The 27,721-nt window shown below is 46.8% G+C and overlaps 1 protein-coding gene across 2 annotated transcripts in view; it reads right to left on the reverse strand.

Moving 5' to 3' along the window:
* Positions 1 to 15,967: 15,967 nt before the first annotated feature.
* Positions 15,968 to 27,721, reverse strand: part of supt3h (SPT3 homolog, SAGA and STAGA complex component) — a 697,134-nt gene continuing 685,380 nt past the window's right edge. For both annotated transcript variants that reach the window (XR_011593860.1, XM_070885192.1), the window contains exon 13: positions 15,968 to 16,055. The gene's annotated coding sequence lies outside the window, so the exon portion shown is untranslated. The remainder of the gene's footprint in view (positions 16,056 to 27,721) is intronic.

The raw sequence follows: 27,721 nt of genomic DNA on the forward strand, positions 1-27,721 counted from the left end.
CCCCCAACATACACATCAGTGTATGTTGACCACGAAGCAGAACCCATCATCCACAGCAGCCCAGCAGGGCCCAACACACCAGGCAGCCCAGCAAGGCCAGCTGCACAGCTGCCCAGCGAGGGGCCAACAAATGATTCAACAACACCAGCTTTCACATTGAGATGATCAACCAGGGCAAGAAGGGCCCCAGATCGACTCACATTGTAAATAGTTACACTATTGATTTTGGCGGGGAGTGTTGTTATATATGTATACTTGTATTTACTCTGTACAGCCACCAGAGGACTCATCCCCTGGAGTCCCAAGGGATCCCATAAACCCTTGGGAGCACAGGTATTTAAGGGGTATTCACATGTATTCACAGGTTGGAGAGGCACTCTGGAGACCTGCAATAAAAGACTAAGGCCACATTTTACTTTGAGCTCACAATGTTCAGTCTGACTCTTTCTCCATACACAACACAAAGATTGCTGTCAGTTTCACACACTAAGGACGGCGAGCACTGACAGTTTTGTCATTACAACCGTAAATTCTGGGCCTCCATGTTGTATAAGCTCATCATAATTCCCTAGATTTTAATTTCAATGTTGCATATGTATAAAACCCAGAATCCAATTTTATGGGCTACCTACACTCCTACTTTTAAATATCTCTATATCACTCTGTTCCTTCATTCTATCGAGATTCTTATGCGGGGAGCTTCCTTGAGGGTTTTCCTGATCAGCTCCTGTAACTTTGCTGGAGGGTCAGCAGAAATCCCAGATACACATGTAAATAGAGTTTCTGCCGATCATTTGCCAAAGTTATGATGGCCAAGTGGGGGAACCCAATGAAATTCATGGTGTGAGAGTGCAGGTTATACTTCACTGTTTTTTTATACTGTTCAATGTACTGCTTCTGATTTTGTTGCATTGAATTGTATCTGCCATTAACTTTTCACTCCACTAAACTTTTATATCCTCCTGCAATCTCTGGCTTTGTTCCTCACAGTTAACCATGTCCATTAATTTATCAGCAAACTTCAATGTCATTCCTGTTGTGCCTATGATGCCTCTTTTTCTTCAGTTATTTCTAATATCACTCTAATTAGATAATGGTGACTATTTTTTAAGTGTTCTTTGATCTTCAAGCTCACTTAAATGTCCTAATTCCTCACCCAAAACCATATTTAGCACATCATCCTTCCGTGTTGGACATGCAATATGCTGACTAAGAAAACCTTTGTGTTTGCATTGTAGGGGCTTCTCCCTATTATGACCCAAAACATTTGTCGTCTTCCAGGATAGGTAAAAGCCCATATTATTACCACTTTTTTTATTACTGAAAACCAATCTAACTTGCCACTATTCAGTGGTCAATATTCAGAAAAAGAATTAGTGTGAGTTAGAAGAATTCCTCTAAATCTTTTTTTTTTAAATCAGGAAAAATTGACTTCTGGATGCGGAGAGGAACAGCATATGTCACTTACTCAGGAACATTAAAAAATCAGCTAGATATTTCAAGCTATTCACAAAATTCCTGAATTATGCTTTAAGTTACGCAGTACCCACAGAGGGCACAGTGAACATACCTTTGGGATCTTTAAGGAAATAGAGGCAGCCAAATATACCAGAGTTGTATAATGAAATATTAAAAACATTTCAAACATATTTTGAGCACATATCAAGGTTTATTTACTTACTGGAACTATATTTGAATGTTGATGTTAACAATTTTGGAGTAGTAACAAAAAAACTTTCAAAAATATCTTCCCAGGTACAAAAATAATTAATTTCCATTGAGTGAACAGAGTAGTCTCTCCAAATTTGAACCTTAGTTTAGTAAGATGGTGAGGCTCCTTAAGGAATGTAAGAAAATATGAAACAAGGAAAGACCAATAACAGACCAGCTGATCATTCAACTCATTTGCAGTTTATGGGAGCTTATGAAGTACAAATTAGTTGTTGCGTTTGCCTACATAACAACAGACTAGGAGCACTCTGGAATGGCTGAGGACATGACAATCTTTATCCTTAAAATCCTCAATCTCATACTTAATCTTATAACATTAATTTATATACACAGCATTAATGGTTTTTGATGGGCATCTATTTCAGATATATACTCTGGAAGAAAAAAAAATGACTTCCAATTGCTGGTCTCAGTTGCAACTTGGTAATATTGCACTATTGTCCTCTAGATCTTCAGTTACTGTTTAACTTAGATAAACTCTGCAGGGCTTAAATTGGGCCGCAAAGCGCCTGCTTTTTTAGGTGCCATATGGCCTCCTAAGGCCCCAAAATGGCACAATGGGAAAGGATAAACAAGAGGCATCCTTTACTCATGTCTGAAGCAGGCGTTAGGCTATTTGCATATGCAAATACAGGGTCCAACGCCCATTTCAGGTCCCCACTGTAACATTGGTTTGCCCTGATACCCCTCCCCCGAGCCATGTTCACATTCCCCCTTGATCCCTAATCACTTACCTGCATTTGCAGTAATTACATGTGTGCCGTCCTCCCATAGCACTGTCTTCAGTCTAATGAGGTCTGAGGCCCAATATCTGGAGCTCCTTGGACCTCACATTTGTGGGGCAGGAGGGAGAAAATGTCCTAAATTTCTGCCCCATTAAATCCTTAAATGTTTTAATCATTTGGCGGAGGAAGAGGAATTCTTGTGAGGACAAGAAAGGCAGGTGTGACTACACGTCATGTGTTGTGTACACACCCGGTCTTGCCCCAGGACCTACATTTTCTGGCTCGTTGGGGGGAAGAATTGTAACTGCAAAGAGCGAGTGTGTTTGGGAGCAGCTGGTGGTGAAAAGCGTTGAAATTAACAGCGCGTCAGGAAGCTGACCTGCATTTAACTAGAGCTCATTGGGCTGCGTGCGTGAATCCCATTCAGGAGAAGTGGGTTGCCAATTTAAATAGCTTTTTTAAGAGGGGGTTTTCAACTTTAACCGTAGCTACACAGGTTTCTGGAGCTTCCTGGACCTCACCAGTAAAAGCAAGGTGAGAACACCGCGACAATTGAGGGGACTGAACCAATGACAGGTGAAACATCCCTCACGTACTGAGACCTCACACCTACTTCCCTGTCTAAGTGAAAGGCTTTTGCTCACAGAACTTGTTCTGACAGTTTGCTTTCAGTAGTTTACATGTAGTTTCTACTACTTTGGAGCTGACTTTCACTACATTGAAGGTCACTCGCATTGCTTAGGAGATGTGTGCGTCTGATCTCCACTTTCCATCTGTCATACATCAGATCAGCATGGGTGCCGCTTTTATCTGGTTCACCTTGAACTTCCGATGAGGACCAAGTTCAGTAGCAGCAGCAACAGGAGAAGTAGCAGCCTTCTCCTCACAGACCTGCCGCTGCTCCACAGGAGAGGGGATGAGCAAAGACGTGCAGCTCGCAGAAGGCAATACCCGCAACACAGGGTATACAGGCAGAGGATCAGCTTTCTGGACATGACTGAACAGCAGTGCCTCAGGAGGCTATGGGTATCTCGTCAGGTCGTGGCAGATATTTATCGTCTGCTGGAACAAGACCTGCTACCAACTGAACTTGGTGGCCGTGTTTTACCAGTGGCTGTCAGAGCAACCACTGCCCTCAACTTCTTCACTTCAGGCACCTTCCAAGGATCTGCAGGAGACATTTGCAGGATTTCACAATTGGCCACCCACAAATGCATCACACAGATGGGCGATGTTATGCTTGCCAGGGCAGGCAATTATGTACACCTTGCCACTGATGAAGCCCGACAGAGTGAGTGGCAGCTCGGGTTTTCAGCTCTGGCTGGCTTCCACAGGTGTCGGGCATCATCGACTCACATATGCGGCAATCAAGGCTTTCCCAGATCACCCAGGAGTGTTCGTGAACCGTAAGGGCTTCCAGTCCCTCAATTTGCAGCTCATCTGCAACCACAAAACGATCAGTATGCAGGTACGTGCCAGATTCCCAGGGAGCTACCGTGACGCATTCGTCCTGTGCCAGTCCACCCTCCCTGAGCTCTTATCACCTCCGAACAGCCTTACCGGCTGGCTGCTTGGACACAAGGGCTATCCATTAAAATGTGGCTGATAACACCGGTGAGAAGCCCAATCAATGAGGCCCAAGAACGCCTCAATCAAATAGTAGACGAGATATGTGATTGAGAAAGCAGTCGAAATGTTGAAGATACGCTTCAATTGCCTTGACAGATCTAGGGGCACCCTTCAATACGCACCAGCCAGGGTCTCCAGAATGATCGTGGTGTGCACAACATAGCGTAGCAGCCAGGATTAGAACTGCAGGAGGAGCAAGGTGCAGAGCGCAGAGTCTCCTCCTCGGAGGAACAAAGTCATGTGGCCATGGCTTCAGCAGCGGTGCACTGTGCTGCCCGGGATGGACTCATAACGGTACGATTTAGTTAGGTTGCACTACTGCACCCATCTGGCAGCCACATGTTGAGCCTACTTCCACCACCGCCACCCGCCCCCGGCACAAAGCAGTCCTGCAATCAACAAAGCATCCTTTTCACAGACACCCATTGCTCAGATTTAAGTCTTGTCTTACCATTTATCAGGACTGAGAAGGTCACTTGCAGGCTGCAGGCAAAAATGGGCAAGACGGGTAAGTGGGGCAAATAAATAATTTTACATGGCTCAAAATTTAAACATAAACTTGAGGCTGTAACAGTGTGCAACATCATCATCATAGGCAGTCCCTCGAACGAGGATGACTTGCTTCCACGAGAGTTCACAGATGTTTCAATGAAGGACCCGATGTTCCAGTCCTGAACTCCAGTTGAGGGAGTGGAAGATGCCTGTGTGTGGATTTTTTTAACATGTGGTGACTGTTGCACATCAGCCAGCATGCGGGCTTGACAAAGCTAGGCCTTTATCCAGTGGCAAGGATTAACCAGGACAACTGGAGACCTGCATTCCTGCATGGACCTAGTGCGCACACATATCGGTGTGGGCAGGTCCATGCTGCCCCTGGGCCCTCGGCTCTTTTGGGCCCCATTCCCTCATTCGCTGCACCTCCACCATGATGTTCCAGGGCCCGGCGCTCCAGCTCTATTTATAGTCCCGACCTGCGGTGGTGTAGGCAATTTGTAGCCTTCTGGACTCAACGTCTAGTTCAACAATTTCAAACTATAACCTTTACCCCTATTTTTCCACATGGCAGCTGTTGATGATTCTATCATTCTCATTTGCACCTCTGCTAGGCTTCTCCTCAGGTACAGCAAGTAATCAGGAAGGCAAATGGAATGTTGGCCTTTATTGCAAAGGGGATAGAGTATAAAAGCAGGGAATCCTGCTACAACTGTACAGAATAATGGTGAGGCTACACGTGGAGCACTACATACAGTTTTGGTCTCCTTATTTAAGGAGGGATATACTTGCATTGGAGGCAGTTCAGAGAAGGTTCACTAGGTTGATTCCTGAGATGAAGGGATGACGTATGAAGAAAGGTAGAGTAGGTGGGGCCTATACTCATTGGCGTTTAGAAGATTAAAAGATGATCTTATTGAAATGTATAAGATACTGAGGGGGCTCGACAAGGTAGATGCAGAGAGGATGTTTCCACTCGTGGGGGAATCTAGAACTTGGGGGCATGGCTTAAGAATAAGGGGTAGACTATTTAGAACTGAGATGTTGATAGTGGGGGACTCAGCTCCTGACTCCCCAAAGCCTTTCCACCATCTACAAGGCACAAGTAAGGAGTGTGATGGAATACTCTCCACTTGCCTGGATGAATGCAGCTCCAACAACATTCAAGAAGCCCGACACCATCCAGGACAAAGCAGCTTGCTTGATTGTTCTTATGTTCTTAAGGGGTGCCATAGAGAGTAGGAGCAGGAGTAGGCCATTTAGTCCTTCGAGCCTGCTCCGCCATTTGATAAGATCATGGCTGATTTGATGTTGGGCTCAGCTCCACTTCCCTGCCCGCTCCCCATAACCCTTTACTCCCTTATCATTCAAAAATTTGTCTAACTCCACCTTAAATATATTCAATGACCCAGTCTCCACAGCTCTTAGGGGCAGAGAATTCCACAGATTTACGACCCTCTGTAACACACCCATGTGCATACCCCTGTGCAACTACAAATCTTTCATCTTCCTTTTGCTATGACTCCTATGTTGTGCAACCCTGTGGCTGCAGCAGAAGTAGAGGCAAGCTGCTCACATCTCTGCTCTGACAGCTCAGATGCTTTTGGCCAATGTCCTTAGGGATTTACAGTCCACGAGGGGTGCGCCAAAGACTGCTCCACCCACACTTGTGCAGGCTAAGACTCAGTCATCGGGACACGAGGCAGCATCTGGGGCACTGACTGGGGGCGGGGGGGGGGAGGGGGTGGAGGGGGAGCAGGTGAGAAGTGGAAGCGCTTTGAGCAAAGCCCCCAGTTCCATTTCTCCTTTTTCCATCTTTCCTCTCATGGCCCACCTGCACCTCTCTGCTAGTAATGAGCTAGAGAGTACTTTGCTGCACATCAGTGGGGCGCTGAATAGCCAAGACTAGGTTTTTATCATTCCTAGTTAAGGTGGCATTCAGAGTGTGCATGCCATTGGTGAGGGCCAGCATGCACTCGTTTGACTCCCACATTTGATGCGCCATGCAGGTGGCCATTCTTTGCATGGATGAACACGTCATAGCTAAAGCCTGTGGACTTTCAAAAGGCTTTTGACAAGATCCCACACAAGAGATTGGTGTGCAAAATTAATGCACGTGGTATTGGGGGTAATGTACTGATGTGGATAGAGAACTGGTTGGCAGACAGGAAGCAGAGAGTCGGGATAAACGGGTCCTTTTCAGAATCATCATCATAGTCAGTCCCTCGGAATCGAGAAGGTCTTGCTTCCACTCCCAAAGTGAGTTCTTTGATGGCTGAACAGTCCGATACGAGAGCCACAGACCCTGTTACAGGTGGGACAGACATTCGTCGGGGGAAGGGGTTGGTAGGGCTGGTTTGCCGCACGCTCCTTCCGCTGCCTGCGCCTGGCCTCTTCATGCTCCTTGCGTTGAGCCTCAAAGAGCTCAACGCCCTCCCGGATGGACTTTCTCCACCTCGGGCGGTCTGTGGCCAAGGTCTCCCAGGTGTTAGTGGTGATGTCGCACTTTACCAGGGAGGCTTTAAGGGTGTCCTTATAACGTTCCCGCTGTCCTCCTTTGGCTCGTTTACCCTGAAGGAGCTCTGCATAAAGCATTTGCTTAGGAAGTCTCATATCTGGCATGCGTACTATGTGGCCTGCCCAGCGAAGCTATGACTTTAGCTATGATGTGTTCATCCATGCAAAGAATAGCCACCTGCTTGGCGCATCAAATGTGGGAGTCAAATGAGTGCATGTTGGCCCTCACCAATGGCATGCACACTCTGAATGGCAGCTTAACTAGGAATGATAAAAACCTAGTGGCAGGCAGTGACTAGTGGGGTGCTGCAGGGCTCACTGCTGGGACTCCAGCTATTTACAATATACATTAATGATTTAGATTAAGGAATTGAGTGTAATATCTCCAAGTTTGCAGATGACACTAAGCTGGGTGACGGTGTGAGCTGTGAGGAGGACGCTAAAAGACTGCAGGGTGACTTGGACAGGTTAGGTGAGTAGGCAAACGTGTGGCAGATGCAGTATAATGTGGATAAATGTGAGGTTATCCACTTTGGTGGCAAAAACACGAAGGCAGAATATTATCTGAATGGTGGCAGATTAGGAGAAGGGGAGGTGCAACGAGACCTGGGTGTCATGGTTCATCAGTCATTGAAAGTTGGCATGCAGGTACAGCAGGCGGTGAAGAAGGCAAATGGTATGTTAGCCTTCATAGCTTGGGGATTTGAGTATAGGAGCAGGGAGGTCTTACTGCAATTGTACAGGGCCTTAGTGAGGCCTCACCTGGAATATTGTATTCAGTTTTGGTCTCCTAACCTGAGGAAGGACGTTCTTGCTCTTGAGGGAGTGCAGCGAAGGTTCACCAGACTGATTCCCAGGATGACAGGACTGACATATGAGGAGAGACTATATCGACTGGGCATGTATTCACTGGAGTTTAGAAGGATGAGAGGGGATCTCATAGAAACATATAAAATTCTGACGGGACTGCACAGGTTAGATGCAGGAAGAATGTTCCCGATGTTGGGGAAGTCCAGAACAAGGGGACATAGTCTAAGGATAAGGGGTAAGCCATTTAGGACTGAGATGAGGAGAAACTTCTTCACTCAGAGAGTTGTTAACCTGTGAAATTCCCTACCGCAGAGAGTTGTTGATGCCAGTTCATTGTATATATTCAAGAGGGAGTTAGATATGGCCCTTACGGCTAAAGGGATCAAGGGGTATGGCGAGAAAGCAGGAAAGGGGTAGGGAGGTGAATGATCAACCATGATCTTATTGAATGGCAGTGCAGGCTCGAAGGTCCGAATGGCCTACTCCTGCACCTATTTTCTATGTTTCTATGTTTCTATGCCAGTCATGCTTGAGATGGACTCCTCCATTCTCTCTGCAAGCATGCACAGCGCCACTGGAAATGCTGCCAGAACATTTTTTGTTACTGCTCCAGAATTATCCTCTTCCTCAATGGCCCCTGCGGTTCAGCATCTGCATCCAGCTGAGCACAGTTTGGAGCATCCTGCACCCTCTGCCGAGGACTCTCCACTGATGTCCCTGTCTTTCAAATTCAGTTGGAGGGTGAGAAAGTTGGTTCTCAAATCTGTGTCCTAAGCTTAAATAAATGAGACTACAAGGATATGAAGGCAGAATTGGCTAAAGTGGACTGGGAAATTGATTAAAGAGGGGGACGGTTGATGAGCAATGGCAGACATTTAAGGAGATATTTCATAACTCTCAACAAAAATATATCCCAATGAGAAGGAAAGACTGTGAGAGAAGGGATAACCATCCATGGCTAACTAAGGAAATAAAGGATGGTATCAAATTGAAAACAAGGGCATACAATGTGGCTAAGACTAGTGGGAGGCCAGAGGATTGGGAAATTTTTAAAAGCCAGCAAAGAACGACTAAAAATAATAATAAAGGGCTCAATTTTCCCCAATGCTGTTTTTTGGCATATTTGAAGCATTCCGCCCATTTTCTTTGGGCTCGACTATGCCAAAAAAAAAACATTAAAGTTTCCCTGTTCTAATTTTTGAAATTGGCGCTGTGCAGCCTGTCCTTTAGCTATGGGGGCGGACCCTAAGGTCTGTGCCAAAAAAAGGAGCCCCCTTCTGCGTATGCGCGAAAAGAAAATGGCGGTTTCTGCGTGACTGGTATGGGCATGCATTTTTAAAGAGCCAGTTGTGTGTGAGAACTTTTATTCTGAGTGGAAAAAATCAGAGCTGCAATATGCAACGTGGTTCAAGGACCAAGAATTTCTCACAGAACGAAGTGGAGGCCCTGGTTACTGTAATTGAGGCCAAGTGGCACAAGCTGGACACCAGCAGAGGTCATATAAAAGTTTGACCAAAAGAAATAAAGAAACGCTGGAACCAACTTGCAGAAAATTATTGTGCAATGGTGACCACCCTGAGGTCCGGAGACAAGTGCAAAAAGAAGTTGCAGGACCTTGGTCAAGCAGATTGTGTAAGTAGTATTTTCATTTATTCACTGGAACTGTAATTTTAAATGTGACCATCTGTATGTCCCACCCAGCAGAAAGATACCTTCTCTAAAAAGTTATATTTTCATCTTTGCAAAGGAAGGTGGCCCACAACAAAAGAGAGAGAATTCTAAAAGGGGGAGACGCAGCAATTCTGCATCCGCTGACACCCGTGGAAGAGAGGGTCACTGTTTTGTTCTGCCTGGAGAAAAGCAACCAACACTGCACAAGCTGGGCCCATAATCGAGGGAGAGGGTAAGTCCTGAAAATTCCAGAGTCTGGCTTTACTAAATGTTAAGTACTGCGCGGGCTAGCCATGCTTCGGTTCCTGGGGATGTCTTCATCTGCTACGCTTTGGTTGATGTAATGTGCTATCATTCATCATGGTCCTTCAAATGAGCCTACTGCCTGCGCTGTGTGTGCTACTCATACCACCCTGCCCCCTCCTCTGCTGCTAACCATTTGTCTGTTCGGTTATATTTTGCTGAACTTGAGGCCAACCCTGACGAGGCTGAAGCCGGTGCAAAAGAAAATTCAGACGCGGACGAGCCTGAAGTGGAGAACATCTTCCAATCCCACCTTCCAGTTCAAGAGCATGGGGATGAGCAAGAGGGGGAGGATGAAGCCCCCACAGTTGTACTCACTCTGGAGGAGGTGCTGGTGCTGCCCATTGAGGTGCCAGCCCCTTTCCTCAGTGGTACGAGTGTTGCTGGGACATTTCCTGGTTTCACACTGTCCAAGGCAGCGGGTCCCAGTGGGGTGCAGCGAGGCACACCCAGGGCTTCACCGACCAAGGCTGTGGGTCCCAGTGGGGTGCAGCAAGCCACACCCAGGGTGAGGAGGGGAAGGAGAGCTCAACCGCACTCTCCTGAGGTGCAGGATGTAACAGATGTGGTTCAGAAGATGGCAATGAGTGGGGAGAGCATTGACATGTGATTACTCCAGGACATCATCGGTGAGGTGGGCGATGTGGTATCGGGACTGTCGGGAGAAGTAACAAACCTCTCGCGAGAAATGGGAACACTGTCTGGGCACATTAGGGATGGAATGTCGCAGGTAGCTGATAAACTGTCGGTGAACATGAAGGAGGGAATGTTGGAGGTAGTTGAGACGCTGTCGGGGCACATGAGGGAGGGAATGTCAGAGTTAGCTGCTGCAATAAGGGAGCACGCCCAGACCCAGCGGCCATTGACGGAATCAACTGCCACTCCAATCCCCAGACCAACTTCTGAAGAGGCCCAAGCCTGCCCACACCCCCCAACAAGAAGTGCGCATTGCCCGAGATGTTCAAAAGAATAAGATTGGTACCAACCTGAGAAACGCTGCGCCACCGCCTGCGAGCTGGGTTGGAGTCACCAAGACCAATCGCAGCGGGCGTTCTGAGAATAAGGTGGAGGGGAGATGGGTGCAGCCTATGTTTGCTGCTGTTGTTATTATTGTTGTTGTTTTTGATATTATTGTTGTTACTGTTCTCAAATTAAAAGTTTTTTGTAAGTGATGTAAATTTACAAGTTGAAAAGTTTGTAAGTGATCTTAAAGTTTGTAAGTGATCTTAACTGAATAGTTTAAAGTTTGATACAAGAATATTTTTATTAAAGTTAAATTAAGTACAAACAAGTGTTAACATTTTGCATAAAATATATTTTAAATTACAACTGAATCATTTATGTTATTTGTCCCATTATTAACACAACTTTTTGAACTAAAGAAGAATCATTTACATTATTTGTTCCATTATTAACACAACACAACATTACGGAACAGGTCCAAATAGTAAACATGGTTCATTTTAAATAGTTGCCGCTGAGCCTTCAGGCAGCATAGCGTTCACGGATGAGCTGCTGGCACAAGGCTTGAGCAATTGTTAAAGGGGCACGACGACCCGCCCTCCTCCGCCGGGTTCAGGTAGTTTTGCTTGGCTTCCTCATACTCTTCTTCCTCCTCGTCATTTGCATCTTCCTCCTCATCATCAGCCATTCTCACCTCAGGTGGGTCTTCTACTACCAGCTGCTGTTGCCTCATGATGCTTAAGTTGTGCAGCATGCAGCAGACAACAGTGAATTGACCGACAATCTCAGATGAGTATTGCAAGTAACCTCCGGAATGGTCCAAGCATCAGAATCGCTGCTTCAAGATGCCAATGGTCCTCTTTATTAAACTGCGCGTCACAATGTGCGATATATTGTATTCCCACTCAGCTTCTGTTCGGGTTACGTGTAGGGGTGTCATGAGCCAGGTGGCGAGGCCATAACCTTTGTCCCCCAGTAGCCAGCTCTGCCCTTCTGGCTGCTGCTGAAACATGGCAGATATAGCACTCTCCGTAGCATGAATGCATCATGGGTGCTCCCAGGGTATCTCACATCAACTGCCATGATGCAATGCATGTCATCACAGACGAGCTGCACATTCATTGAGTGGAAGTCTTTTCTGTTCCTGTACATCTTAGAATCCTCCAAAGGTGCTCGTAAGGCGATGTGGGTACAATCAATGCAGCCCTGTACCTTTGGGAAGCCAGCAATCCTGGAGAAGTTCAAAGCCCTGTCACGCATTGCTTGGGCGGTCTTGGGGAACTTTATGTAGTCATTCCTCCAGACATATAGTGCAGCAGGCACCTGCCGAATGCAGATATGTGTTGCATGTTGAAAAATGGCACACACATCCCCAGTTGTGGCTTGGAATGATCCAGATGCATAAAATGAAAATGCAGCTGCAACCTTTACTTCAACTGACAAAGCAGTCCTCCCAATGCTTCTAGGGTGGCAGGTTTGCTTTTATTAACTCACAGATCTCGGTTACAACTTATTTGCGGAAATGCAACCTTCTCACAAAGTCTGCCTCACTCAGGTGCAGGTATGAACGTCTGTCTCGATATACCCGATGTAGGTAAGCCCTCCTGCCCATCATCCTACGTGCTCTGAGGTTCCTCAGGTGATGCTGTCAAATCAATCTTCTCCACTGCAGCACCAGCATGGAGAAGGCTTGCACGAAGTATGGCATTGTCAATATTGCCCCCATAATTAAATTGTAGCTTTGCAACAACCTAGTATGGACCACACCCTGGTCTGCACATGCAAAATAGGCTTGTTTACAACTGGAAGCTAGGCATTCAATGAAGACATCTGGGGCAACGAAGTCTAATGCAATTCTTTAATTTTAGAATTTTTTCAAAGTACCGAACCTCTCCTCTCTGGGCTCGAGGGTCGGAGCGTCAGCTGGCAAAATCGCTTCCTCGCCCGAACACAAGGACTCGGCTTCAAAAGAAGCTCGGAGAGGGGTTGTTGGAAGCTGAGCCCTGAGCCGCCGTGCCTGAGTAAGGGAGTGATTATGCCGGCCGACGCTCCGACCCTTGAGCCCGGTGAGGAGAGGTTCTTTGAAAAATGTGGGGTGGTACTTTGGAAAAAAAGTCAAAAAATTCAAGAATTGCATTACACTTTCAATTTCTCCCTTTTGACATTAAAAAAATTAAGATTTTTGATGTATATTCTCTGCCTTCTTTGCTCAATCCAAAACTTGGGCTAAAAACAATGGCGTCTTTCCGATTTTGTAATGTGCGCTGATTTTTTTGTTAAGTGCCCAGAAGGTTTTTTTTAGGAGTGGCCACATACGCCGTCGTAGAAAAAATTTAAGTTGTCCAAACTTGCTTAAATGTCAAAAACTGGCACAGACATTAGGTTACGCCCCCATGACGCAAAAAAAATCGTAGCTTAAAAAAATCGTACCCAAGTGAATTATGCTGGCGCAGAAACTTTGGGGAAACTTGGAGATTATAATTTACTCAAAAAAAAACGGTGCACACTAAAAAAACGGCACAGATAATTGGGGAAATTTGAGCCCAATGAGAGGGAAGATAGATTATGAAAGAAAACTAGCACAAAATATAAAAACAAATAGTAAGAGTTTCTACAGGTACATAAAAAGGAACAGAGTGACTAAAGTAAATGTTGGTCCCCTAGAGGATGAGACTGGGGAGTTAATAATGGGAAATAGGGAAATGGCAGAGTCTTTGAACAAATATTTTGTATCGGTCTTCATGGTAGAAGACAGTAAATAATGGATAATCAAGGGGCTATAGGGAGGGAGGAACTTAATACAATCACTATCACTAAAGAAGTAGTAATCGGTAAAATAATGGGACGAAAGGCGGACAAGTCCCCTGGATTTGATGGCTTGCATCCTAAGATCCTAAAAGAAGTGGCTGCAGGGATAGTGGATGCATTGGTTGTAATCTACCAAAATTCCCTGGATTCTGGGGGAGGTCCCAACGGATTGGAAAACCGCAAATGTAACGCCCCTATGTAAAAAAAAAAGGAGGCAGACAGAAAGCAGGACACTATAGACCAGTTAGCCTAACATCTGTCATTGGGAAAATGCTGGAGTCCATTATTAAGGAGGCAATAGCAGGATATTTGGAAAAGCTTAATTCAATCAAGCAGAGTCAACATGGTTTTATGAAAGGGAAATCGTGTTTGGCAAATTTGCTGGAGTTCTTTGAGGATGTAACGAGCAGGGTGGATAAGGGGGAACCAGTGCATGTGGTGTGTTTGGATTTCCAGAAAGCATTCGATAAGGTGCCACATAAAAGGTTACTGCACAAGATAAAAGTTCACAGGGTTGGGGGTAATATATTAGCATGGATAGAGGATTGTTTAACTAACAGAAAACTAAGTCAGGATAAATGGGTCATTTTCTGGTTGGCAATCTGTAACTAATGGGGTGCTGCAGGGATCGGTGCTGGGGCCTCAGCTATTTACAATCTATATTAATGACTTGGATGAAGGGACCGAGTGTAATGTAGCCATGTTTGCTGATGATACAAAGATGGGTGGGAAAGCAAATTGTGAGGAGGACACTAAAAATTTGCAAAGGGATAAAGACAGGCTAAGTGAGTGGGCAACAATTTGGCAGATGGATTATAATGTGGGAAAATGTGAGGTTATCCACTTTGGCAAATTATAATTTAAATGGAGAAAAATTGCAAAGTGCTTCAGTGCAGAGGTACCTGGGAGTCCTTGTGCATGAAACACAAAAAGTTAGTATGCAGGTACAGCAAGTAATCAGGAAGGCAAATGGAATGTTGGCCTTTATTACAAGGGGAATAAGAGTATAAAAGCAGAGAAGTCCTGCTACAACTGTACAGGATATTGATGAGGCCACACCTAGAGTACTGCGTGCAGTTTTGGTCTCCATATTTAAGGAGGGATATACTTGCATTGGAGGCTGTTCAGAAAAGGTTCACTTGGTTGATTCTGGAGATGCGGGGGTTGACTTATGAAGATAGGTTGAGTAGGTTGGGACTATCCAGAGAGGATATTTCCACTCATAAGGGAAACTAAAACTAGGGGACATAGTCTCAGAATAAGGGGCGCCCATTTAAAACTGAGATGAGAATGAATTTCTTCTCTCAGAGGGTTGTAAATCTGTGGAATCTGGGTCATTAAATATATTTAAGGCGGAGAGAGACAGAATTTTGAGCGATAAGGGAATAAAGGGTTATGGGGAACGGGCAGGGAAGTGGAACTGAGTCCATGATCAGATCAGCCACGATCTTATTAAATGGCGGAGCAGGCTCGAGCGGTCAAATGGCCTACTCCTGCTCCTATTTCTTATGTTCTTAGGTCTCCACCATCTGCCCTTGCTCACATGTGATGTGTGAGACACCGGGGGTGTCAACATCTGTCTTACTGGTCCCACCGACGTTTGTGTACCTGAGCTGGTGTGTGGCCTGCATGAGTCCTGTGACGGTGCACTTTCAGAGTGAGTGACCTCCTCTGAACATAAGAACATATGAACATAAGAACATAAGAATTAGGAACAGGAGTAGGCCATCTAGCCCCTCGAGCCTGCTCCGCCATTCAACAAGATCATGGCTGATCTGGCCGTGGACTCCGCTCCACTTACCCGCCCGCTCCCCATAACCCTTAATTCCCTTATTGGTTAAAAATCTATCTATCTGTGATTTGAATACATTCAATGAGCTAGCCTCAACTGCTTCCTTGGGCAGAGAATTCCACAGATTCACAACCCTCTGGGAGAGGAAATTCCTTCTCAACTCGGTTTTAAATTGGCTCCCCTGTATTTTGAGGCTGTGCCCCCTAGTTCTAGTCTCCCCGACCAGTGGAAACAGCCTCTCTGCCTCTATCTTGTCTATCCCTTTCATTATTTTAAATGTTTCTATAAGATCACCCCTCATCCTTCTGAACTCCAACGAGTAAAGACCCAGTCTGCTCAATCTATCATCATCAGGTAACCCTCTCATCTCCGGAATCAGCCTAGTGAATCGTCTCTGTACTCCCTCCAAAGCTAGTATATCCTTCCTTAAGTAAGGTGACCAAAACTGCACGCAGTACTCCAGGTGCGGCCTCACTAATACCCTATACAGTTGCAGCAGGATCTCCCTGTTTTTGGACTCCATCCCTCTCCTTTTGTACTCCATCCCTCTCCTTTTGTACTCCATCCCTCTGAGTCGTCGTTGTCCTCCTCTGGCATCACCTCCAGTGATGGGCCTGTGGGAGATTAAAGACATAAGAACATAAGAATTAGGAACAGGAGTCGGCCATCTAGCCCCTCGAGCCTGCTCCGCCGTTCAATAAGATTATGGCTGATCTGGCCGTGGACTCAGCTCCACTTACCCGCCCTCTCCCCGTAACCCTTAATTCCCTGATTGGTTAAAAATCTATCTATCTGTGATTTGAATACATTCAATGAGCTAGCCTCAACTGCTTCCTTGGGCAGAGAATTCCACAGATTCACAACCCTCTGGGAGAAGAAATTCCTTCTCAACTCGGTTTTAAATTGGCTCCTCCGTATTTTGAGGCTGTGCCCCCTAGTTCTAGTCTCCCCTACCAGTGGAAACAACCTCTCTGCCTCTATCTTGTCTATCCCTTTCATTATTTTAAATGTTTCTATAAGATCACCCCTCATCCTTCTGAACTCCAACGAGTAAAGACCCAGTCTACTCAATCTATCATCATAAGGTAACCCCCTCATTTCCGGAATCAGCCTAGTGAATCGTCTCTGTACCCCTTCCAAGGCTAGTATATCCTTCCTTAAGTAAGGTGACCAAAACTGCACGCAGTACTCCAGGTGCGGCCTTACCAATACCCTATACAGCTGCAGCAGGACCTCCCTGCTTTTGTACTCCATCCCTCTCGCAATGAAGGCCAACATTCCATTCGCCTTCCTGATTACCTGCTGCACCTGCAAACTAACCTTTTGGGATTCATGCGCAAGGACCCCCAGGTCCCTCTGCACCGCAGCATGTTGTAATTTCTCCCCATTCAAATAATATTTCCTTTTACTGTTTTTTTCCCCAAGGTGGATGACCTCACACTTTCCGACATTGTATTCCATCTGCCAAACCTTAGCCCATTCGCTTAACTTATCCAAATCTCCTTGCAGCCTCTCTGAGTCCTCTACATAACCCGCTTTCCCACTAATCTTAGTGTCATCTGCAAATTTTGTTGCACTACACTGTCCCCTCTTCCAGGTCATCTATGTATATTGTAAACAGTTGTGGTCCCAGCACCGATCCCTGTGGCACACCACTAACCACCGATTTCCAACCCGAAAAGGACCCATTTATCCCGACTCTCTGCTTTCTATTCGCCAGCCAATTCTCTATCCATGCTAATACATTTCCTCTGACGCCGCGTACCTCTATCTTCTGCAGTAACCTTTTGTGTGGCACCTAATCGAATGCCTTTTGGAAATCTAAATACACCACATCCATCGGTACACCTCTATCCACCATGCTCGCTATATCCTCAAAGAATTCCAGTAAATTAGTTAAACATGATTTCCCCTTCATGAATCCATGCTGCGTCTGCTTGATTGCACTATTCCTATCTAGATGTCCCGCTATTTCTTCCTTAATGATAATTTCAAGCATTTTCCCCACTACAAATGTTAAACTAACCGGCCTATAGTTACCTGCCTTTTTCCTGCCCCCTTTTTTTAAACAGAGGCGTTACATTAGCTGCTTTCCAATCCGCTGGTACCTCCCCAGAGTCCAGAGAATTTTGGTAGATTATAACGAATGCATCTGCTATAAATTCTACCATCTCTTTTAATACCCTGGGATGCATTTCATCAGGACCAGGGGATTTGTCTACCTTGAGTCCCATTAGCCTGTCCAGCACTACCCCCCTAGTGATAGTGATTGTCTCAAGGTCCTCCCTTCCCACATTCCTGTGGCCTGCAATTTTTGGCATGGTTTTTGTGTCTTCCACTGTGAAGACCGAAGCAAAATAATTGTTTAAGGTCTCAGCCATTTCCACATTTCCCATTATTAAATTCCCCTTCTCATCTTCTAAGGGACCAACATTTACTTTAGTCACTCTTTTCCGTTTTATATATCTGTAAAAGCTTTTACTATCTGTTTTTATGTTTTGCGCAAGTTTACCTTCGTAATCTATCTTCCCTTTCTTTATTGCTTTTTTAGTCATTCTTTGCTGTTGCTTAAAATTTTCCCAATCCTCTAGTTTCCCACTAACCTTGGCCACCTTATACGCATTGGTCTTTGATTTGATACTCTCCTTTATTTCCTTGGTTATCCACGGCTGGTTAGCCCTTCTCTTGCCGTCCTTTTTCACTGGAATATATTTTTGTTGCGCACTATGAAAGAGCTCCTTAAAAGTCCTCCACTGTTCCTCAATTGTGCCACCGTTTAGTCTTTGTTTCCAGTCTACTTTAGCCAACTCTGCCCTCATCCCACTGTAGTTCCCCTTTGTTTAAGCATAGTACGCTCGTTTCTGACATAACTTCCTCACCCTCAATCTGTATTACAAATTCAATCATACTGTGATCACTCATTCCGAGAGCATCTTTTACTAGGAGATCGTTTATTTTTCCTGTCCCATTGCACAGGACCAGATCTAAGATGGCTTGCTCCCTTGTAGGTTCTGTTACATACTGTTCTCAGAAACAATCCTGTATGCATTCTATGAATTCCTCCTCCAGGCTACCCCGTGCAATTTGATTTGACCAATCGATATGTAGGTTAAAATCCCCCATGACTACTGCCGTTCCTTTTTCACATGCCTCCATTATTCCCTTGATTATTGCCCGCCCCACCATGAAATTATTATTTGAGGGCCTACAAACTACGCCGACCAGTGACTTTTTCCCCTTACTATCTCTAATCTCCACCCACAATGATTCAACATTTTGTTCATTGGAGCCAATATCATCCCTCACAACTGCCCTGATGTCATCCTTTATTAACAGAGCTACCCCACCTCCTTTCCCTTCTTGTCTATCTTTCTGAATCATCAGATACCCCTGTATGTTTAATTCTCAGTCTTGGCTAGCCTGCAACCATGTTTCTGTAATGGCCACCAAATCATACCCATTTGTAATGATTTGTCAACTCATTTACTTTATTTCGAATGCTGTGTGCATTTAGGTAGAGTGTTTTCATCCTAGTTTTTAAACCATGATTTTTAGTTTTGACCCCTCCTGCAGCCCCTTTATATTCAGTGGCCCTTTTTGTTTCTTGCCTTGGGTTTCTCTGCCCTCCACTTTTGCTCATCTCCTTTCTGTCTTTTGTTTTTGTCTCCTTTTTGTTTCCCTCTGTCTTCCTGCATTGGTTCCCATCCCCCTGCCATATTAGTTTAACTCCTCCCCAACAGCACTAGCAAACACTCCCCCTAGGACATTGGTTCCGGTCCTGCCCAGGTGCAGACCGTCCGGTTTGTACTGGTCCCACCTCCCCCAGAACCTGTTCCAATGCCCCAGGAATTTGAATCCCTCCCTGCTGCACCACTGCTCAAGCCACGTATTCATCTGTGCTATCTTGCGGTTCCTACTCTGACTAGCACGTGGCACTGGTAGCAATCCCGAGATTACTACTTTTGAGGTCCTACTTTTTAATTTAGCTCCTAGCTCCTTAAATTCATCTCGTAGGACCTCATCCCTTTTTTTACCTATGTCATTGGTACCAATGTGCACCATGACAACTGGCTGTTCTCCCTCCCTTTTTAGAATGTCCTGCACCCGCTCGGAGACATCCTTGACCCTTGCACCAGGGAGGCAACATACCATCCTGGAGTCTCGGTTGCGGCCGTAGAAATGCCTATCTATTCCCCTTATGATTGAATCCCCTATCACTATCGCTCTCCCACTCTTTTTCCTGCCCTCCTGTGCAACAGAGCCAGCCACGGTGCCATGAACTTGGCTGTTGCTGCCCTCCCCTGATGAGTCAGCCCCCTCAACAGCACTTAAAGCAGTGTATCTGTTTTGCAGGGGGATGACCACAGGGGACCCTTGCACTACTCTTTCTGCTGGTCTTCCATTCACTAGCTGGCTGTGAATCCTTCTTCTGCGGTAAGACCAACTCGCTACATGTGCTACTCACGTCATTCTCAGCATCGTGGATGCTCCAGAGTGAATCCACTCTCAGCTCTAATTCCGCAACGCGGTCCGTCAGGAGCTGGAGGCGGATACACTTCTCACACACGTAGTCGTCAGGGACACCGGAAGTGTCCCTGAGTTCCCACATGGTACAGGAGGAGCATAACACGTGACCGAGCTCTCCTGTCATGCCTTAACCCTTAGATACACTTAAATTGGCACAACAATGTTACAGTTTACTTACTGATATAAAAAATAAAAAGAAAAGCTACTCACCAATCACCAGCCAATCACTTACCCCCTTGGCTGTGACGTCACCTTTTCATTCCTTTCTACTTCTTTTTTGCCTTCTCTCCCGCTGTAGCTGCACCGGTACGCCTTTATAGGCCGCTCCGACGCTGATCACGCCTCTCGCCAACTGCCGCTGCCTGTGGAACACCTGCTAGGCCTTTATAGGCCGCTCCGACGCTGATCACGCCTCTCGCCAACTGCCGCTGCCTGTGGAACACCCGCTGAGCCTTTATAGGCCGCTCCGACGCTGATCACGCCTCTCGCCAACTGCCGCTGCCTGTGGAACACCCGCTGGGCCTTTTATAGGCCGCTCCGACGCTGCTCCCGCCTCTCGCCAACTGCCGCTGCCTGTGGAACACCCGTTACGCCTTTTATAGGCCGCTCCAATGCTGCTCCCGCCTCTCGCCAACTGCCGCTGCCTGTGGAACACCCGCTGGGCCTTTTATAGGCCGCTGCGACGCTGATCCCGCCTCTCGCCAACTGCCGTTGCCTGTGGAACACCCGCTAGGCCTTTTATAGGCCGCTCCGACGCTGATCCCGCCTCTCGCCAACTGCCGTTGCCTGTGGAACACCCGCTAGGCCTTTTATAGGCCGCTCCGACGCTGCTCCCGCCACTCGCCAACTGCCGCTGCCTGTGGAACACCCGCTAGGCCTTTTATAGGCCGCTCCGATGCTGCTCCTGCCTCTCGCCAACATGAATTAGAACTGTCACAGTAAGACTGTTTTAAGTGAACAGTATGCATATGATCATATTTCAGTGGCTGCTGACATCGTCAACATGAGTGACTATTGTATGCCATGTGGCTGTATGTTACTTAATTCTGTCATCAGGTAGCTGGGAGGCTGCAATCTCCTGATCTCCGGATTGCCAGGCACACCGACACTGGGCTTATCCCCAGCACATCCTCATCTGCAGCTGTCAGTGTGGCGATGACTGGAGGGCCACATCCGGTTCTCTGCGTTTCTGGGGTGTTCTGGGCTCTCCTCTCCTGAAAGGAGGGAAACAAGAGACCTTTGAGTGAGAGTGATGGAAGGAGTGGAATGGATGGATGGACATCTTTTGAGAGTAACTATGAGGGAGAGGCGTGACATTGCAGTAAAATGAGGCTGAGTGTCAGTGGTGGGTGGTCAGTTGGGGATGTGAGGAAGTGCTTAGACAGGGAGGGATGGATACACCTGTAAGATATTTTGATGTGAGGAGTGATGTGTAGGAGTAGGCTTGATGTGAGTCCATTCTTGTTTCTTATTTCCCCCACCTCCACATCCTTCAACCCAGTGGGTCTCCAGGTAAAATTTCAGACCAAATGTCTTTCCTGGGCATGTTAGCGCAAGTCAGGGCAGACCTGTCCCTGGCATCTTTGTTCATTGAAGGAGGCTGCCACAAAGCAATGCCATCTCTTGAAGGCCAGACAGTAGACAACATTTACCCATGAGGATGCATTAAATATTCACACTGCCAAGGCACCATAGATGCTGTTTGCTAAATCAGTCACTCAGCTTTCCAGGTTGCATCAAGCTAGTGACAGAGGCTTTCTTTCCGAGGAGAAAACTCCAAGCCATGCTCTAGAATTGACCCCTCATACCCCACACGAGGTGTGTGGAATTGGGCAAGTCGGCTGAGCAGAGACGCTGCCAGTGGAAGGATTTTCATGCTTTTTTAAAGCCTCGCTGCAAGTACACATAGGTCAGTTTGTAGTCCTGAAATTAATTTTTCTTAATAAGTCTCCAGTCCAATTCCTTGTTTTCTTGCAGATCCATTTTCTAAGATAGGCCCTTCTGGGCTCCCATGCTGTTCACTGCAGAATGTCCATTCTTAATGCTGGAACAGACTTGTTTTTGTTGTTTTGCTTCAGCTTGACATTCTGTTACTGCAGTATAATTGCTTTCCCTGTCTGTTGCTGATTTCTTTTTTACAATAAAAGATTTATTTTGCCCTGGGTTCCATTCGCCACATTGGTGCTCCCATCAGTTGCCACTTCAGATATAACTACACTATGGAGCTACCGGTTACTGCCGCCGCTAAACCCCCACGGAATTTAGCAGGAGTCGTTAGTGGTATGCGCTTGCGTGAAGCCACTTGCGCCCCATTAGCACCTCCGGGGCGCTAACAGGAGGCACAAACTACCCCAATTTCTCCCCCCAAGTGTCCTATGTTCAGGAATGTACCAAATGTCTAATTATATAATACAATGCAGGAGGGTGATGGGATCCTTTTATAATCTGAACTGGATATTAGGTCGCCAAATTTGGCTCCATACTACCTGATTTTTCGGCATTACAGGTGTGGTTTGAGGTCCAAAATGGCGTCCACATTTTTGGTGTGCCAACGCCATTTTGGAGGGGTTGTTAGCGCAGTCGAAGTGAAGTTGTTAGTTCACCACTACCTTCTGAAGAGCAATGGATGGATAATAAATGTCAGCAATGCCCACATTCCAGGAATTAATATTTTTTAAAAAGCTGAACTTGCGTTCAGCAGCAGGAAGGACTATTTAAAGGGATCATCAACTGCTTTCAGGTTAGTTGCTGATTGATTTCTACTTGCTCTTGGTGGGTTCGTAGAAGTGTTTGGTGGTTTGTTATCTCATTTGAAGTTGCTGAAGTCTCAAGGGAGTGGTGTGGCAGGTTACTTCATGGCTTCTGCTCAGACCAGTTGTTCCCAAACATGGGTGCTGTAGTTTGTATTCCCCTTGGCCTGCAGCATGACGTGGAGAATGAGCAGCGGACGACCAGATGCTCGAAGGGCTCTTAGCAGGAGGCCACATCCGTCCAGGGTCTTCAGGGAGCAATTCTTCTACTTCAATCTCAGTAAGGAACAATGTATGTGATATCTCTGTTTTACTAAGGAGACGCTAACTCAAATCTGCCACCTATTGCAGGCAGAATTGCATCCTCAGAGCAGGGTGAGGACAGCATTGCCAGTGGCTGTGAAGGTGAGTCTGGCCAGGAATTTTAATGCGTCGGGCTCCTTCCAGGCTGGAGCAGATGATATTTCCAACATCTTTGTTTGCATAAAGTGTTTGCATAAAGTAAACTATTGCATAAAGGAGGTCACTGAAGCTCTGTATGCAAACACAGGTGAATACATTTCGTTCTCTCTTGCCAAAAAGAAGCAGGTGGAACAAGCACGTGGCTTTGCCAGGATAGCAGGCTTCCCCGTGATACACTGTTGTGTATGGAGAAAGAGTCAGACTGAACACCGAGAGCTCAAAGTAAAGTGTGACCTTAGTCTTTTCGTGCAGGCCTCCAGAGTGTCTCTCCAACCTGTGAAGCCTCCTTAAATATCTGTGCTCCCAAGGGATTATGGAATCCCTTGTGACCCCAAGGGATGAGCCCTCTTGTAGCTGTACAGAGTAATTACAAGTCCACATATATAACAACACTCTCCCCCTCAAAGTCAATAGTGTAACTATTTACAATGTGAGTCGATCTAGGGCCCTTCTTGCCCTGGTTGATCATCTCGTTGTGAAAGCTGGTGTTGTTGAATCATTTGTTGGGCTCTTGCTGGGCTGCTGTGCAGCTGGCCTTGCTGGGCTGCTGTGGATGATGGGTTCTGCTTCGTGGTCAACCGTGGTGCTGGTTGCCACTGGTGTGTATGTTGGGGGATCAAAAAAGGTAGGGTCCAAGGTGGGTTGCTCAGGATAGTCCGTGAATCTGAGTTTGATTTGGTCCAAGTGTTTCCATTCAAATGAGTCCATTTGAAATTTGACCCGAAACACCCTGCTCCCCTCCTTGGCCACGACAGTGCTGGGAAGCCACTTGGGACCTTGTCCATAACTTAATACAAATACAGGATCATTGATTTCAATCTCACGTGATACATTTGCTCTATTATGGTATGCACTTTGTTGAAGCTGCCTGCTCTCTACCTGTTCATGTAGATCAGGGTGAACTAACGAGAGCCTTGTCTTAAGTGCTTTTTTCATGAGCAGTTCAACAGGTGGGATTCCAGTGAGTGAGTGGAGTCTTGTGCAGTAGCTAAGCAGGACTCGGGATAGGCGAGTCTGCAGTGAGCCTTCCGTTACCCTCTCCAAGCCCTGCTTGATGGTTTGCACTGCTCTCTCTGCCTGACCATTGGACGCTGGTTTAAACGGGGCAGATGTGACATGTTTGATCCCATTACGGGTCATGAATTCTTTGAACTCAGCACTAGTAAAACATGGCCCGTTGTCGCTCACCAGGACATCGGGTAGGCCGTGAGTGGCAAACATGGCCCTCAGGCTTTCAGTAGTGGCAGCGGATGAGCTGGCCGACATTATCTCACATTCAATCCACTTGGAGTACGCGTCTACAACCACAAGGAACATTTTACACAAGAACGGGCCTGCATAGTCGACGTGTAACCTAGACCACGGTTTGGAGTGCCAAGACCATAAACTTAGCGGCGCCTCCCTGGGTACATTGCTTAACTGCGAGCACGTGTTACATCTGTGAATGCAGGACTCTAAGTCCGCGTCAATACTGGGCCACCATACGTGGGATCTGGTTATCGCTTTCATCATTACGATGTCGGGGTGGGTACCGTGGAGGTCATTGATGAGGGTATCTTTGCCCTTCTTGGGGACCACTACTCGATTGCCCCACAGAAGGCAGTCTGCCTGTATAGACATTTCATCTTTGCGCCACTGGAACGGCTTTATCTCTTCCTGCCTTTCCACTGGGACACTGGACCAGCTCCCGTGAAGCACACAACTTTTGACTAGAGATAATAAGGGGTCCTGGCTTGTCCAGATTTTGATCTGCCGGGCAGTGACGGGTGATTGCTCACTCTCAAATGCTTCCATAACCATGGCTAGATCTGTGGGCTGCGCCATTTCCACCTCCGTGCTGGGCAATGGCAGCCTACTGAGAGCATTGGCGCAGTTTTCTGTGCCTGGCCTGTAGTGGATGGCGTAGTTGTATGCATACAACGTGAGGGCCCATCTCTGGATGCGGACCGATGCGTTGGTATTTATCCCTTTACTCTCGGAAAACAGGGATCTAAGAGGCTTATGGTCAGTTTCCAATTCGAATTTTAGCCCAAACAGGTATTGATGCATTTTCTTTACCCCATAGACACACGCTAACGCTTCTTTTTCAATCATGCTGTAGGCTCTCTCAGCCTTGGACAGACTCCTGGATGCATAAGCAACCGGTTGCAGTTTCCAGAAATCATTAGCTTGTTGCAATACACACCCGACGCCATATGATGACGATGCATCACATGCTAGTACCAAACGCTTACATGTATCATACAACACAAGCAATTTGTTTGAGCATAACAAATTTCTCGTTTTTACAAAGGTATTTTCTTGGCTTTTGCCCCAAACCCATTTGCCCCCTTTTCGTAGTAAGACATGTAGTGGTTCTAGCAGGGTGCTGAGACCCAGTAAGAAGTTACCAAAGTAGTTCAAGAGTCCCAGAACTGACCGCAGCTCCGTCACGTTCTGTGGCCTCGGTGCGTTCTCGATTGCCTCTGTCTTCACGTTGGTGGGCCTGATGTCGTCTGCCACAATCCTCCTTCCCAAGAACTCCACTTCAGGCACCAGGAAAACGCACTTTGAGCGTTTTAACCTGAGCCCCACGCAGTTGAGTCATCTAAGAACCTCCTCCAGGTTCTGCAGGTGCTCGACTGTGTTCCGACCTGTGACCAAGATGTCATCCTGGAAGACCACGGTGTGCGGGACCGATTTCAGTAAACTTTCCATGTTTCTCTGGCATATCGCCGCCACTGATCGGATTCCAAATGGGCATCTGTTATAAACAAAAAGATCTTTGTGCGTGTTGATTTAGGTGAGGGCCTTCGATGATTCCTCCAGTTCTTGCGTCATGTAGGCTGAAGTCAGATCCAGCTTCATGAACGTCTTTCCTCCCGCCAGCATTGCAAAGAGGTCATCGGCCTTTGGTAGTGGGCATTGGTCCTGCAGGGAGAAACGATCGATAGTTATTTTGTAATCGCCACAGATTCTGACGATGTCTCCCTTGAGGACTGAGACAATAGGACTGGCCCACTCGCTGAACTCGATCGGTGAAATGATGCCCTCTCTTTGCAGCCGGTGTAGCTCGACCTCTAACCTTTCACTCATCATGTACGATACTGCTCTCGCCTTGTGATGGATGGGTCGTGCCCCCGGAATTAGGTGGATCTGGAGCCACTGAATGCACACACGTCACTTTGTGGGCACTGCATGTGAATTCGGAGATGTACCAGAATCGGAAGAGATTCCACTCCCTCAATGTCCAGCTGTTGTGCGACCATACTCAGCATATCATACAGGTCAATGTTCGATATCCTGGCAGCAGGCATGATGCCTTCATTCTGCAGCTGTCCGCTGTACCATCCGCATTTGAGCCACTACGACAAGCCAGACAATGGCTACTGGGTGACAAGGGCTATCCACTGACTGCTGGAAGGTGATCGAGCAGACTGTTGGTGTGCTGAAACAATGTTTATGCTGCCTGGACCACTCTGGAGGCACCCTGCGGTACTTGTCAGAGCTCTTCTCAAGATTAGTTGTGGTCTACTGCATGCTGCATAACTTTGCATCATTAGGGTACAGACCTTGTCTCCAGATATATGGCGAAGAGCTGTGTAGGAGAGGAGGAGGAGGAAGAGGAGGTGGTGGAGGAACAGGAGGAGGAGAAAGAGGAGGAAGGGAGGTGGCAACCAACATAGTCCCTTTCTAGCCTGGTTGTCTGTGATTGACACACCTGACTGTGGTACCAGCGATGGCAACCCCATTCCCCATTCCCTAACAATCGCACACTTTTCCTTCTCTTTGTTATTGACCAAAACAGCGTCCTCTTGGCTACAATGTTACAATGAAAGCCACCACAACACAAATAATCCAAACCAATTTTATAAATCAAACCATCCAATATTACATACCAAAGTTGACATATCACTGTTGTGCATTCCCTTAGGCCTTGACTTCCATATGCCTTGTGCTCCGATGCAGTGTTCCCCCAGTAGCTGCAACATAGCTGGTGGAAGGCTGCTGTCTTTCAGTGGGGGAGACTGTAGATGATCTTGAGCAGCTCTGGGCCAAGAAAGCCCGGCTTTGGACTGCACCATCATGGCATGGGTCCGGGCTGGTTGGCTGACAGGCAAAAGCAAGGGCACTGACGGAATGGCAGTGGTGGGAGGACGAATGTTGTCCTCCTCAGAGACCACTGCAGATTCTTGCTTCACGGAGCCATTGCCACTCTCCCGGAGTGACACCTCAGTAATCTGTAGGAGGACTGATTGCTGAACTGCTGTGACACCCTGCAAGCCCCTTTCAACACTGGTAACCATAGCCACGATGACGGAAGGCTGAATTTCCATTGCAGCACCCATACATCAGATGGCCTCTGCTTGTGTTGCAACTAAGCTGAGACATTGGCCATCAGACACTGCATCATGGTTGGGTGCACAAGTGTGTTAATGGAATTGGCCACCACTTCCATGCTGGAAAGGATCGGCTGCAAGCTCTGCGCAAAGCCCTATGCAAGGTTGGTGCTGGACTCCTCCATGCTGCATGAATTACACGCAAGCTTTCTGGCCAGCCTA

This window comes from Pristiophorus japonicus, chromosome 7 (assembly GCF_044704955.1).
Source record: "Pristiophorus japonicus isolate sPriJap1 chromosome 7, sPriJap1.hap1, whole genome shotgun sequence".
Taxonomy (NCBI): domain Eukaryota; kingdom Metazoa; phylum Chordata; class Chondrichthyes; family Pristiophoridae; genus Pristiophorus; species Pristiophorus japonicus.